The sequence below is a fragment of the Saccostrea echinata genome, unplaced genomic scaffold, assembly GCF_033153115.1.
Source record: "Saccostrea echinata isolate AGI-Se365-2 ecotype Australia unplaced genomic scaffold, CSIRO_AGI_Sech_v1 ptg000029l, whole genome shotgun sequence".
NCBI classification, from domain to species: Eukaryota; Metazoa; Mollusca; class Bivalvia; order Ostreida; family Ostreidae; genus Saccostrea; species Saccostrea echinata.
The window spans coordinates 15,847,501-15,860,979 of NW_026889778.1; positions in this window are offsets into that span (position 1 = coordinate 15,847,501).

Here is a 13,479-nt window from a genome sequence, read left to right on the forward strand (position 1 = left end):
CTAAAAGAGGCCCACCTCTTCATCATAACTATGTATTTAGTTTATCACCTTAATGCCCAGGAGCAGAGGATAAGATTTTCAAAGAATTAATGCATTTTCACTATATAGTCAATAGAGCCCCGCCCTAACACCAGAACCCCTGACCCTGGGGCCATGAAATTCATAATTTTAGAAGAGATACTCTTGTCATCATAACTATGTACTTACTTACTTTATTAAATATCCAGGAGCAAAGAAGAAGATTTTCAAAGAATTAATGCATTTTCACTATATAATCAATAGAGCTCTGCCCTAACACCAGAATCCCTGACACTGGGGCCATGAAATAAAAAAAAAATGAAAAGGCACTTTTGCTCATCATAACTATGTACTTAGTTACTTTATTTAATACCCAGCAGCAGAGAAGAAGATTTTCAAAGAATTCATGCTTTTTCACTATATAATCTATAGAGCCCCACCTTAACACCAGAACCCCTGACCCTGGGGCCATGAATTTCACAATTTTGGAAGAGGCTCTCTTGCTCATCATAACTATGTACTTAGTTACTTTATTTAATACCCAGGAGCAGAGAAGATTTTCAAAGAATTAATGCATTTTCATTATATAATCTATAGAGCCCTGCCCTTACACCAGAACCCCTGACCCTGGGGCCATGAATTTCACATTTTTTGGAAGAGGCACTCTTGCTCTTCATAACTATGTACTTAGTTACTTTATTAAATACCCAGGAGCAGAGAAGTAGATTTTCAAAGAAATAATGCACTTTCACTATATGATGTATATAGCCCCACCCTGGGGCCAGAATCCTTGTCCCTGGGACTATGAATTTCACATTTTTGGAAGAGACACTCTTGCTCATCTTAACTATGTACTTAGTTACTTTATTTAATACCCAGGAGCACAGAAGAAGATTTTCAAAGAATTCATGCATTTTCACTATATAATCAATAGAGTCCTGCCCTAACACCAGAACCCCTGACCCTGGGGCCATGAATTTCACAATTTGGAAGAGGCACTCTTGCTCATCATAACTATGTACTTAGTTACTTTATTTAATACCCAGGAGCAGAGAAGAAGATTTTCAAAGAAATAATGCACTTTCACTATATGATCTATATAGACCCACCCTGGGACAAGAACCCCTGACCAGGGGCCATGAATTTCACAATTTCGGAAGAGGACTTCTTGCTCATCATAACTATGTACTTAGTTACTTTATTCAATACCCAGGAGCACAGAAGAAGATTTTCAAAAAATTAATGCATTTTCACTATATAATCAATAGAGCCCTGGCCTAACACCAGAACCCCTGACCCAGGGGCCATGAATTTCACAATTTTGAAAGAGGCACTCTTGCTCTTTATAACTATGTACTAAGGTACTTTATTTATTACCCAGGAGCAGAGAAGAAGATTTTCAAAAAAATAATGCACTTTCACTTTATGATCTATATAGCCCCACCCTGGGGCCAGAACCCCTGACCCTGGGGCCATGAATTTCACAATTTTTATAGAGGGCTCAATGCTTGTTACAATGATGCCAACAGTTTGACTGCTTGATGTCCTGGAGCAAAGAAGAAGATTTTTAAAGATTGCATTATTTTTGGTGGTTTTAGCCCCACACCTCAGGCCCCAGGAGGACAGGGACCATGAAATTCACAATTTTTGTTCCCTTTCATCCATAGATGCTATATGCCAAATTTGGTTGAAATTGGTTAAGCGGTTTCAGAGAAGAAGCTAAAAATGTTCAAATGTTAACGCACGACGGACGAGAACGGATAGCAATAGGTCACCTGTGAGACTCATGTGAGCTAATAAAAATTATATTATCATAATATTACTATGATAAAAATGATAGCCCCTAATTGTCTTGACACGTAAAAGCTACAAAAAGTAATTGAACTACTAATGTGTAATGATATGCAAAAAGTACAAAGGCTTTATCATAGATCAATTTCAAGTTTTTCGTCACCAAATGTGGAAGATTTTTATATTATTACAGAGAATCAAAATATAAAATGCACTGAAACAGGCTTAATACATAGCTTACAAATGCATCTTAAATATAAATAGGTTTTTGTTTTTGTTTTTTTTAAATTAATTTTGAGTCTTTATTTTTTCTTAATATTTACTTTAAAGCTAAACCAAAACATTTTAAAATAATATTTAACAGTGCGAATATACAATTATTGTAATAAAAAAAGAAAGAAAGAAACGGATTTATTATTATTATTATTATTATTTAAAGTTACATAATGATTAAAAATTATGTGTTTCTTTTAAGATAACTGTGTCAAAAAGTGAACGATGAATGAAAATATAGAGTATAGCGAAGATTTGACAATCTCTACTGCAAAGACTGCAAAAAAATAAGAGCCGGAAAAAACAATGATTGTATCTATCGCGTCATTGTTATCGTTCATGTCAAGGTCATGCGACTTTTAGTTTTAGTGTAAACTTGTAAACAACATCGAGTTGGAGCATGCGAAGGTGAGAAATACATTCTATTTATCTTTTTGACATTGTATCAAATTTCTTGGTCTGATTTTTTTTTTTTTTTTTTTTTTTTTTTTGGTACTTGAGGCCATGGTTATACACCGGTGAAATTTTGACTTTTACTCGGCACTTAGGGCCATTGAGCAGTGAGGGATCTTTATCGTGCCAATGCCTGCCGTGACACGGGGCCTCGGTTTTTAAGGTCTCATCCGAAGGACCCGCAACTTTCACTTCAAATTGCCGAGCGCATGGCGAAGAAACAGTTGCTACCCATTTTTATCGACTTAGGTCATTTGCGGCCGAGATTCGAACTCACGACCTCCCGATCACGGAGCGAGTGCTCTACCGACTGAGCTACCGTGAACGGTCGTACAATAACGAGGAAAAGTTAAGCAATATTTTCATATTGGGCCTGAGAAATTTTTTCTCGAAAAAAGTAGATTTTTTTTTGGTTACGAAACCTGTAACTTTCTTAAACTTAATAATTTCTAGAATTGAACAAAATTTGCACGGGTCCTGCAAAAATTCTATTTTTGTCAATTTTTCTGTTTGTGCGTCACGGTGTCGCTTTAAGTAAATAATTTCTAAATAGCAAATTCCTGGTGTGTTCATTTTAATTTCATCAATGAAGAATGAACGTCAGGGTGTCGCTTTAAGCAAGTATTTCTTTTTAAATATCAAATTCCTGGTCTATTCATTTTAGTTTAATTAATGAAGAATGACAATTCAGTCTTTATTGCATCGACCAGCTATAAATCACAGATTTGGGAGTTCTGATAACTTTGTATTTTTCAGTGCTAGAATGATTAATACAAGTAAATATAAATGTCGAATGATAAATTTGATGAATAATTTACAGTTAAGCACGTTTATAACAAATTATATAATACCTCTGTCAAGAATACTCAAATTTCATTGGCTTGTTAGAAGGCTTTTAAACTCAATAATGACTCCAAAAAGTACCGTTTACAGCAAAATTGACCTAGGAATCATTGCAAATGGTGTATAATGACCGGTCAATAAAAATAATGACAGCTAAAAATGACCTGTTAATCCAAATTTCCATTTAGATTAAAAAAAAAAAATATGCGTACAAGAAATGCCATTATAAAAATATGTATAATATTTTTAGGATACGGAGCACGATTGGCCTTTAGATGCGTCAAACAATTGTTTACCTCTTATGAGTTCAACATGGTGAAATAAGGACCCTAGACCTGATCCACTTGCTGAACAATGCAATCTTTGATTTTTGGAAAGCAATTGATCTGTAAATGAGACTGATGGCAAGTATACTTAAATTATATATCCCTCCCTTGATTTACCAGGAACTTATCATTGTCATAGCTGCGTATGTTTTCTGGGTGATAACGCAAATACAGTAAATGAAAATAAATTATAACTCCGTTTAAAATCCATCTTTAATTTTATTTTGACTGGTTCTAATTAACCTACAGTATTTTTTCACTGTAATTAGGTCCTACTGCCCATCAGTTATAATACTGTACAGTACATATAATTGTCACGAATGATTCAGTAGACGTTCTAAGCTAAATATTAATTTTTAAAAAATATACGAATTATGTCAGCTAGAATCAACATCAAAATCATGAAATGGTTCGGTTTTGAATAAATTCACAAGTACATTGTTGTTGGATCGACAACATTACGTTTCATGATATAGTGCTTTATCCCGTACTTTACTATAGCCAAAATGATCTGAGTAATCAGAATTTAATTAAATAAATACATTATTTTTTTCAGCATGACCAAAGGGACTCTGTTGGACACACATAATGTTGATGCACCGGAATATATACAAGAAACAGTGAGAAACTGTTCCTAAGGGAAAAAAAAAAAAAAAAAAAAAAAAAAATCAAAATATAATTCTATACATAGTTGTAATTAATTTTTAAAATTTACGATATGCAGATGACTTGCATTTAAAAAGTTTTAAATTTCGATGTAACTTCCATCTCCACAAATAGCACCCCCCCCCCCCCCCAATCTACGGTTACACTATTAATCTGTCTTACACAAAACTTTCACTCTTTCGGTACCGTCGCAACTTTGGATAAGGGTTTACTTCCCAATACTTATAGCTATAAACCAAATTGATTGTGAAAATATTGTATTAATGTATGCAATTTCAACCCCCCAAAAAGGGGGAGGGGGGAAGCAAAAAGTATATATAACGTAAAATCTATTAGGACAAAATGCTTATACACCCTGTAAGCAAGAATTTACTGAAAAGCAATTCATAAAGTTCCACTAAAACAATATGAGAACTGTGTGCAGTTAGCATTGGTTAGTAAACCTATTTTGTCCTCGGTAGATCTGGTACATGTATACACAGTGTACATGTAGCTGCATGGACTAATCTTGGTTAGGAAAAAGCTAATAAATTACGCACAACCGAATGAACTTTGATTTTTAACAAATAATAAAACAAAGCACCCCATTTCATCTGTAAACTAATTTATACTATGGGGAAAGCACAATCTTTCTCATTTTATTTGCACATTTAGAGCTAAGTAAAACTGTATCAGAATATTTCTACTACCCAGTGTTTTCAGCTAACACACGCTTCTGATGACCACGGTTACTTACATGTAGTTACCTGGGTAATGCGTTCAAGCGGAAAGTTCAAATTCAACTATGCCGATTAAAAAAATGCCATGATAATTGATACGAGAGAGAGAGAGAGAGAGAGAGAGAGAGAGAGAGAGAGAGAGTTACTGCACATTCCTAAACATGTTTCAGAATATTTAACTTTTCCATCTATCGAATATTTATCGAAACATGTACGGGTTTCATAAAAAATGATACGGAATTATGGAAACAAAGTTTATGCTTATGTCGAGGAATTAAGGACCCTCTCTACACTGCACCCTATTTTCAGGATACTTTTGTGTAATTAGACTGACCCACCATTTGACATATAAATAGAATAAATTGTAATCTGAACTGTATCACATAATTTAAAATAAATCCAAGTATTCTAAACATTATATTAGACCAAGATAGAGTATTTGAAAACTTTATTTGCATGTATTTTATCCATTTTAGTAAGCGAAGGCAATCTTTCTTTTCTATTACTTCATTTTTTTCCTGAATAAAAATGGCACGCTCACTATATTAAAAATGAGTTAGTTAATTTCAAAATATCCTCCTTTATGTTATATAATTTTCTCAAAGTCCAAAAAACATTTTTCATCAGTGTATAGAGGGTCCTTAATTTATTATTAAAAAAATTATTTTAGCACATTGATCAAACATCAGAATACTTTTGAAAAACAATCCTACACTATTAAACTTCATCTAAGAAATTCTTCGGTAGTAGTTACATTGTATATATTTTTTAATAGCATAACCATTTACACTCAAAACCTGCAATTTAGACCGAACAAGAAGCAGTTATAGATGTCATACGGTCGTACAGGTAAAATAAATCCCGATGTGCATGTCAACGGTAAGTCACACCGCCGCAGTCTATACCTGGCTACAGGTACGACCGCGATGAACTAACCGCGGGGGTGTATCGCGAAAAGGATTAATACACCACTGGGGGAGCGCGGTTTAATGCATAATCCGCGTTGCCCGTACTGTAGATGCCATGTTATTACCATTCACATACCCAGCACTATAGATATTTTGTAACACTTGCCACTCAAAATAGAAGCCATGTTAAAATGTTATTTTTTAAGTGTGCACAAAAGTGCATTAGTTTTTTGATAGCTGCTTACTTCTTTTATTTCTTGACATTGAATCCCTTTTCACAATTTCAGATTTTATTCAAAATTCCATGATAATAATAATATGTTAGCTATGAGCATGTTTTACTGTTATATTAGAAATGAGCGTGTATGAATCAAAGAATATAAAAATTGAACAATCTGAAATTTGTAGAAAATATACATTTATTTCCTTTAGTAAAAACTTTGATTTACTATAGTACAAACTTTGATATTATAGTCAACTAAAGTTAACCATAGGAATTTTGTTGGGATTTCTGCGGGCGGCTGTCAAAGAATTTTCTGACAGATTTAATGTTTTTGTTGTGTTTCAAGAAAAGTTTTGGGTATCGTATATAGATGTAGAATTTTTTTTACAGATAGCTCGGATCGTCGAAGAAATGACCTTGGAATGTACTTAATCTGTGCATTGACTTACAGCGTATGGCCAGATTTTTTGTTTAAGAAGGGCTATACCAATGGTATCATTGTATAATATTAATTATCCAGGTCTAATCAAGGGTGTACGGGGGTTTACCCCGGGTTTTATTCCAAACACCCTGAGGCACACTCCATACAGTGTCAATTCTCCGGGACTACTTTCCCTATGAATAATGATATGGAGTTGTAGCGTAACGTAATACTGAGCTGTCTGGAGCTTGACCCTGAGGCCGAAGGCCGAAGGGTGTATGGAATTCAACCCGGGGTAAATCCCCGCACAGCCTTGATTGGACCTAGATAACGAATTTATTTGCTATGTACCCAAATGAATTCTTGGTAAACAAGTCCAATATCAACTGTTTTTAAAGGTATCGATACGATTTACCAAGTCCTACAATGCGTCGTGACGTCATGTTATTCGCTTTTTATCGTAGAGAAACTATGCATTGTTACGTCACTTTTTTTTTTTTACCCCCGGGCTCAAGTCGGGTGTACAGAAAGTTACACCCGACTTTGTAACAAATCAAAGCTCGTGTTACATCTACCAGCTACATAGAAAATAAGATGTTTTTCCATTGCTTGTTTCAAGGCGGGGGACGAGTTGCGCATCAGATTTTTTTTTATTTAGATCTGATAATCAATTAGTAGTGCATGTTGTAAATTCAATGACAAAATCAAAATCAAAGTTTGTCATTATTTTTAAAATTACTTTTAAAATTCTTGCATTTGAACATTTTATTTAAAGCTGAACACGTCTTTGGTTGTCAGAACTCTTTGACGGACAGTTTGTCAGGTTTACAATGTTAGTGATTTAACAAGTTGGCTCCTAACGGCCGACACAATTTCCAACGGCACTACTTGCTATATTCTAGACGAAATCACTCGATTATTAGACAAAGCATTTTCAGCGAACACCAAGGCTGTATTTTCACAACCTCAAAAGAATTTCAAGGTTTTCAGAATCATGATAAATCCATCTGATAAATTGCAAGTCCTGTCAGAACATTTTCTGTTTTATGTATAACATCATTCACGTAAAGGTTCAGTAGCTTCAGAAGTTTCATCATAAATTGCAGGTATAACCTATGTACATAAACTGAGACAATGGAGCTCTCCTTCTGATTTATTTATAGTAAGAAGTCCCAAGAAGGGTTGGGAAGACTAAAGAGAACAAAAGACTACTAAGCGCCTAATTTAGAGGAGCTGCTCGTTAAAACCTTATCGCTCTACATGAATTGTGTTATTTGGAATATGGAATATAAAAAACATTATTGTTTTGATATTTTTCTCCCTTTCCCTTTTACGGCCTTTTACCGTTTATACTCGCCTATAAGTCGCTTTTTTGGGAGTTAAAGATGAGTCCAAAACCCTTATTCCGACTTATACTCGAATTATAAAAAGATTGGTTATTTTAGCGTGTCAACCCCTCTAATTTAAGCTTAAAAACAACCACCTTATAGGAGGACCGACTTACAGGCGAGTATATACGTATATATGGTAAAGGTGGCGGAGTAAGTGTACTTTAGAGCATTGCGTCCATGTCCCATTTACAATTAGAGATGTAGAATGTTGCACGTCGAAAAGCTTTCCATGTGTCTCTATCTCCTAACAAATCTCGAAAACTCACCAAAAGGGAAAAAGGAACTTGTAATTTACGTCAAATAAACGTTTGCCCAGTTTATAACTTACAGTGAGGCCACGCGCTGAGAGTTCATTATTTGTGCATAGTGATAAATCTATGCAAACTAGATTTCAGTTTATTGCAGCCCTGAGCATTTATTCATCCAATTTTTTTCTTACAAATCGCATTGTTTTAGAATTGGATGTGAAATGTGTTTTGCTTTAAAAGGGGCATCGCATGACAAAATTGAATTACTAGGTCGATGGGAATCAAGCGCATTCCTGAAGTATATCACAATAGATATGATGCAAGCGTTGTTAATGAATTGTATTTACCATGTTAAGTCTCTAGAGCATCTTGTTTGGATCGTGGGATCTTCTGTTGTTTAATGGGCATGTACACTGTAGATGGACAGCTGCAAATATAAATGCTTACTTACTTTTGGATAATTTAGGAGTTCAATTGACTTGAATCATCAAATCTCATGTATTGAGATTAAAATCAAAATTTCTAGAGAGATCTGGAGAGCCGAAATATTCAAATGAGAGTTACTTCAGCTAACATGTGTTATATTCGTAAATGTACATGCGGACATACATAGAGACAGACGGACAGACAAATAGACAAAAAAAAGATATTCTGTCTTTGAACGCTTTTGACTCGACGAAAAGAATTGTATTGTGACTTTTAAAATATTGTGCAGAAGTAATTTACAATAAAAAGATTATGGTGTCATATGTCTTTTTTTGCCTGTTTGTCTTTCAGTCTGTCTATATGACTGAATATTATATTTGGTAATGATTTTATAACGCAAACAATTTTTTTCACAAATATTTCAAACATTAAACGAGTTTACAATGAAAGAAAAAAAAATGTCACACACAGTCCACAGTTTCCTTGCTTCAAAATCCATCAGCAGCAACCTATATATATTTTTCATATCTTAAACATTTCTCTATCCAAAGAAATATTAAGAGACTTAAAGAAAATATATCTTTTTGTTCCAGAAGAAAATGATTCTATATTACAATATTTCCTATGAATTGGGCAGCGGAACGTGGTTCTCCAAACATGAAAGAAAATTACAACATGATTTTTTCAAAAATTATTATATATTATGTGTTTATGGATAAAAAATAATTTTTAAAAAAATTGAAACAAACTGATTTTTGGCAGCGAAAATTTTGAGGCATTTGCTGAATCTGTTTTCAGTGCCGAGTTTATACGCATTGACAAATATGTTAGAAATAGCGAGATAGAATTATGAATTGAATAAGATTTTCCATAAATGATATAGAAACAATTTTAAACTTAGCAAGTCAGTCTAAAGACTTGATAAATAATGCATTAAGGTGGTTTAAATAAGTTTGGACATTGAACCACCATTAAGCTGCAGCTTAAAGGTGACGTAATGGTAGCTTAATGAAGTATGGACATTAAGCACCTAGAAGCTGCAGCTTAATGGTGGCTTAAAGGAATTATCTTCTATGAGTCGCCATTAAGCAACCACTAAGCTACCATTAAGCGATTGATTAAAGATGGTCTTTCGTCCTGTGTTTGAAAGAAAAAAAAATCACAATATTAAATGCAACTCCAGGCTTTCTGGTGGTCATTTCTGAGAAATTTTGTTAAGACTGTTCAAGTAACCTTGGAGAAAATGGTTGTCGAATGTTTAATTGTCAGAAAAAAAAAAGCAAAGAGAATTAAACGTCAAGACCCAAACCTTGGCAGCAAACACCTCTTTTAGACTTTGTTTCCCTGTACGGGGACGGGGGCTAATTATTTTGTGTAAGTTGAACATGTATAAAACCTACCCCACGTTTCTTTTTATACAAAAATCGTATTTTTCAAATGCTGAGGGGTCAGTTTTCGTAAAAAAAAAATACCCAAGGTCATTTGTCCACTGAGTCACTATTGGACATTCAGTTGACTGAAATTTGAAGTTTCATCCTGCCCTGCGAGGTTTGTGGGTTGTCACTAATCCGGCGAACATCAAAGCAGTGATTTCAAGTATAATTTTATATGAAAAACAGTTTTAAAACGATCCATTTAATTCAATTAAGTTAACCTTTGATAATATCTTTTACAGGTATTTGCTCATTATAACAAACGTGTACTTTATTTACTAAGCTTTTTAACTAACTTTTAAATTAACTATACATGTAATTAATCAATCATGCAATTAAAAACTTTACGTAGGCAGGCTCCTGATCATGATTTATTCATTCAGAATGAATTCACATGACTTTTAAGGTGGTCTCTTTAATTATTTTTTTTCTATCTTTTCTGCAAATCGATAGGCTAGGTGGGGCAATCGTGTGTATAATTTTTTCATCATGCGTTTCAATGGGTCCTGACGGTATTTAGGAACAAGAATTATAAAATGGAAATAATACATCATACATGTAGATTGGGTGAAAGTAATGTGCTTTATGTAAAAATAATTCTGTTACGGCATTTTCAAGTTAATAAAATCATTTAGTAAATTACTTGGATGAAAACAAATTGTTTTGATGGGATTTTTAAATCAACGATTAACCATTGTACGTTGTCGAACAGTACCCCTTTTATATAAGGAAACACTTTGCTAATATTAATATCTCGAGGAATATAAACTTCGGGTTTCAGAACAAAGTCGAATGTAGTCCCTTGTATGAATTTAATAATATAGATTGTAGGTAAGTTTTCAGATATATTGTGAACTAGGGGGAAGAAATCTCGTATTTTTTTTTTTTTTTTTTATTGAAATTAGATTCAACTGCTTATAACTGTAAGATGCAGTATGTGGTTAATGCTTAAATGCAAATGCAGTAAAATTTAAATTAAAACTTAGTGATCGGTGGGTTTAAATAAAATCATAATTACTAGTATATTGAATATCGAATTTTACGTATATATGTGACTTTGTTCTAGCAATCTCAGATATGCTCTTCCTGTTATATTAGAATATCATTGAAATAATGAATTCAAAATTCCTCTGATTGTAACCTACATAAATACCAGAATATTTCAGCAGAAGATCAACGGGTAAACCATTGTGTTCTGATGTAACCTTACTTTCCTGTGCATTATACACTTCCGTTCCGATTTTTATGGATTATATCAATAAAAAGTTCAATTGGAATACTGGGAATAGCACAGAAATCGAATCTCCGTCCTCAATTGTTTTGCTAAATTGTTTAAAAGTTGACGTAAGAATATCAATCAAAATAATCTTGTTGATTTACAAGTTAGATAGAAATACTTTTTTTGCATTTTAAATTTTCATATGAAATATGAAGAAAAAGAACAGTATTCAATCTCGAAAGTCCAATGAAACGATACAAATTTGGAGCAACGCAGCACAGTTAAGGCTGCAGTAAGGAGGCGGGACCTAATTTATACGGGAGATGCTTACTATGACATCACACAAAAATATAAGTTCTTCAAATTACCACAAAATGAAATGATTTGCTATTATAAATTTATGAATAGCTTTAAACTACATCAATTCTAACTAGTGCATGCATTATTGTCGTTTGTTAAATCCCACACAGCAATTTTTAAACAATTCACTGATCGCAATGCACTTGTCAATGTGACGTCATATCGGAAAATTTGACGCAGTTTGTATGCAGTGAGAGGCGGATCAAGTAATATTTATACAATTAAAAATGCATTTTATAATTAAATAAAATATAAATTGTAGATATATAAGAAGCCATTAACTTGGATGCGATGTCTGTTTTATGATTTTATTCATATACTTCCCGTACAATCCCTAGACAAGCGATACTGTCGTATATTTGTATGCAGATTCATTGAAGGGTAATAGAAGGGTCTTAATAAATCGATATATTGCAAGGGCATACCCTCAATGAATTATGACAAACTTTTACACATAAACTCAAGAAGTATGAAGATATTTGAAAAGTGCTGCGAACCTGTTGAAATCTTGTAAATGAATTAATTATATCTACATTTAATGTACTTGACCAGCAAAATATTCAACATACGGTCTAACAAATGTAATTTTAGCAATTAGATAGTAGAATCTATATAGGTTCGCAGCACTTTTCACAAACTACAAAGAGTGCTGAAAATAATTATATGTTAAACTTAGACTTTTAACTTGGTTATGCCCTTGCAATATTCGCAGCTATGTTAAGGCTTCCCGAAGCTTTAAAATGTGCTCAAATCATAATATGTCATTGCGAGGTCGGTTTTGGTTTTAATTTATAAGTATTGAACTTTAGTACTTCCAATTTATATACGGGGTTTCCTCGGCTATATATTAACATATTTGTTATGATATCACATGACTTTGTTGATCACGTGACGGCCTTTTATAATTTTTTGAAGTGTTTCATATAAATCGCTTCGGCGCAGCTGATTAACACAATAATTATTAACATTTTGTTATATAAATAAACTCATCGTATCCTTGTGTATCCGAAATGTGCTTGGGAAAAGTAATAGTATTACTTGGGTACAAAATATTTCGTGAGAAATTCAACTTACCTACAAATTTGAGGGTATTTTCCACACAATATCGTAATCTGTATTAAAAGAAAGCCAACACACATTTTTCCTAAGCAAGATTCCGTTAGAGACCAACCTCTTCCATCAGAATTTCACAAAAATTCTCAGATTAATCCTCATTAATCACCTGCGCCAGAATCTTTTATGCACACAAAATAAATTCTACCTCCAACCACGGGTATAAAACAGAGTACATTTCAAAAGTATATTTTCATAAGCATTTTGAACATGCGGAATTTCAATCAAGGGTAGGTAAGCGGTGTATTTTTAAAATAATCGGACATAGAAGACTTAGAAAACCTTTAACGATCCGTGAATTTTGCAATAGCTATGTAGCATTTTACATGTAGTTTGAAATAAAGTGTTAAGTTCATGACACTCTCCCCGTCATAACACCTCACGTTTGCAGTGACTTGACGTCATTTTCCATTATGACGTCATATTTTGGTAGTTCAGAGATGTGAAGGACCAGAGTGCACTGTGATATTTCTTCGGGAAGCCTTAACCTACCTGCGTTAGAATTTATAGTTGACCTCAATACTTCAGGTATATTTGCTAAAATCACGTGACTGCCACATCACGTGACAAGTTTTAATAAGAAATCTAATCGTCCTCAACATTTAGTTTTCAACCACATTGCATTTGTCCGATAATAGTAAAGTCCTA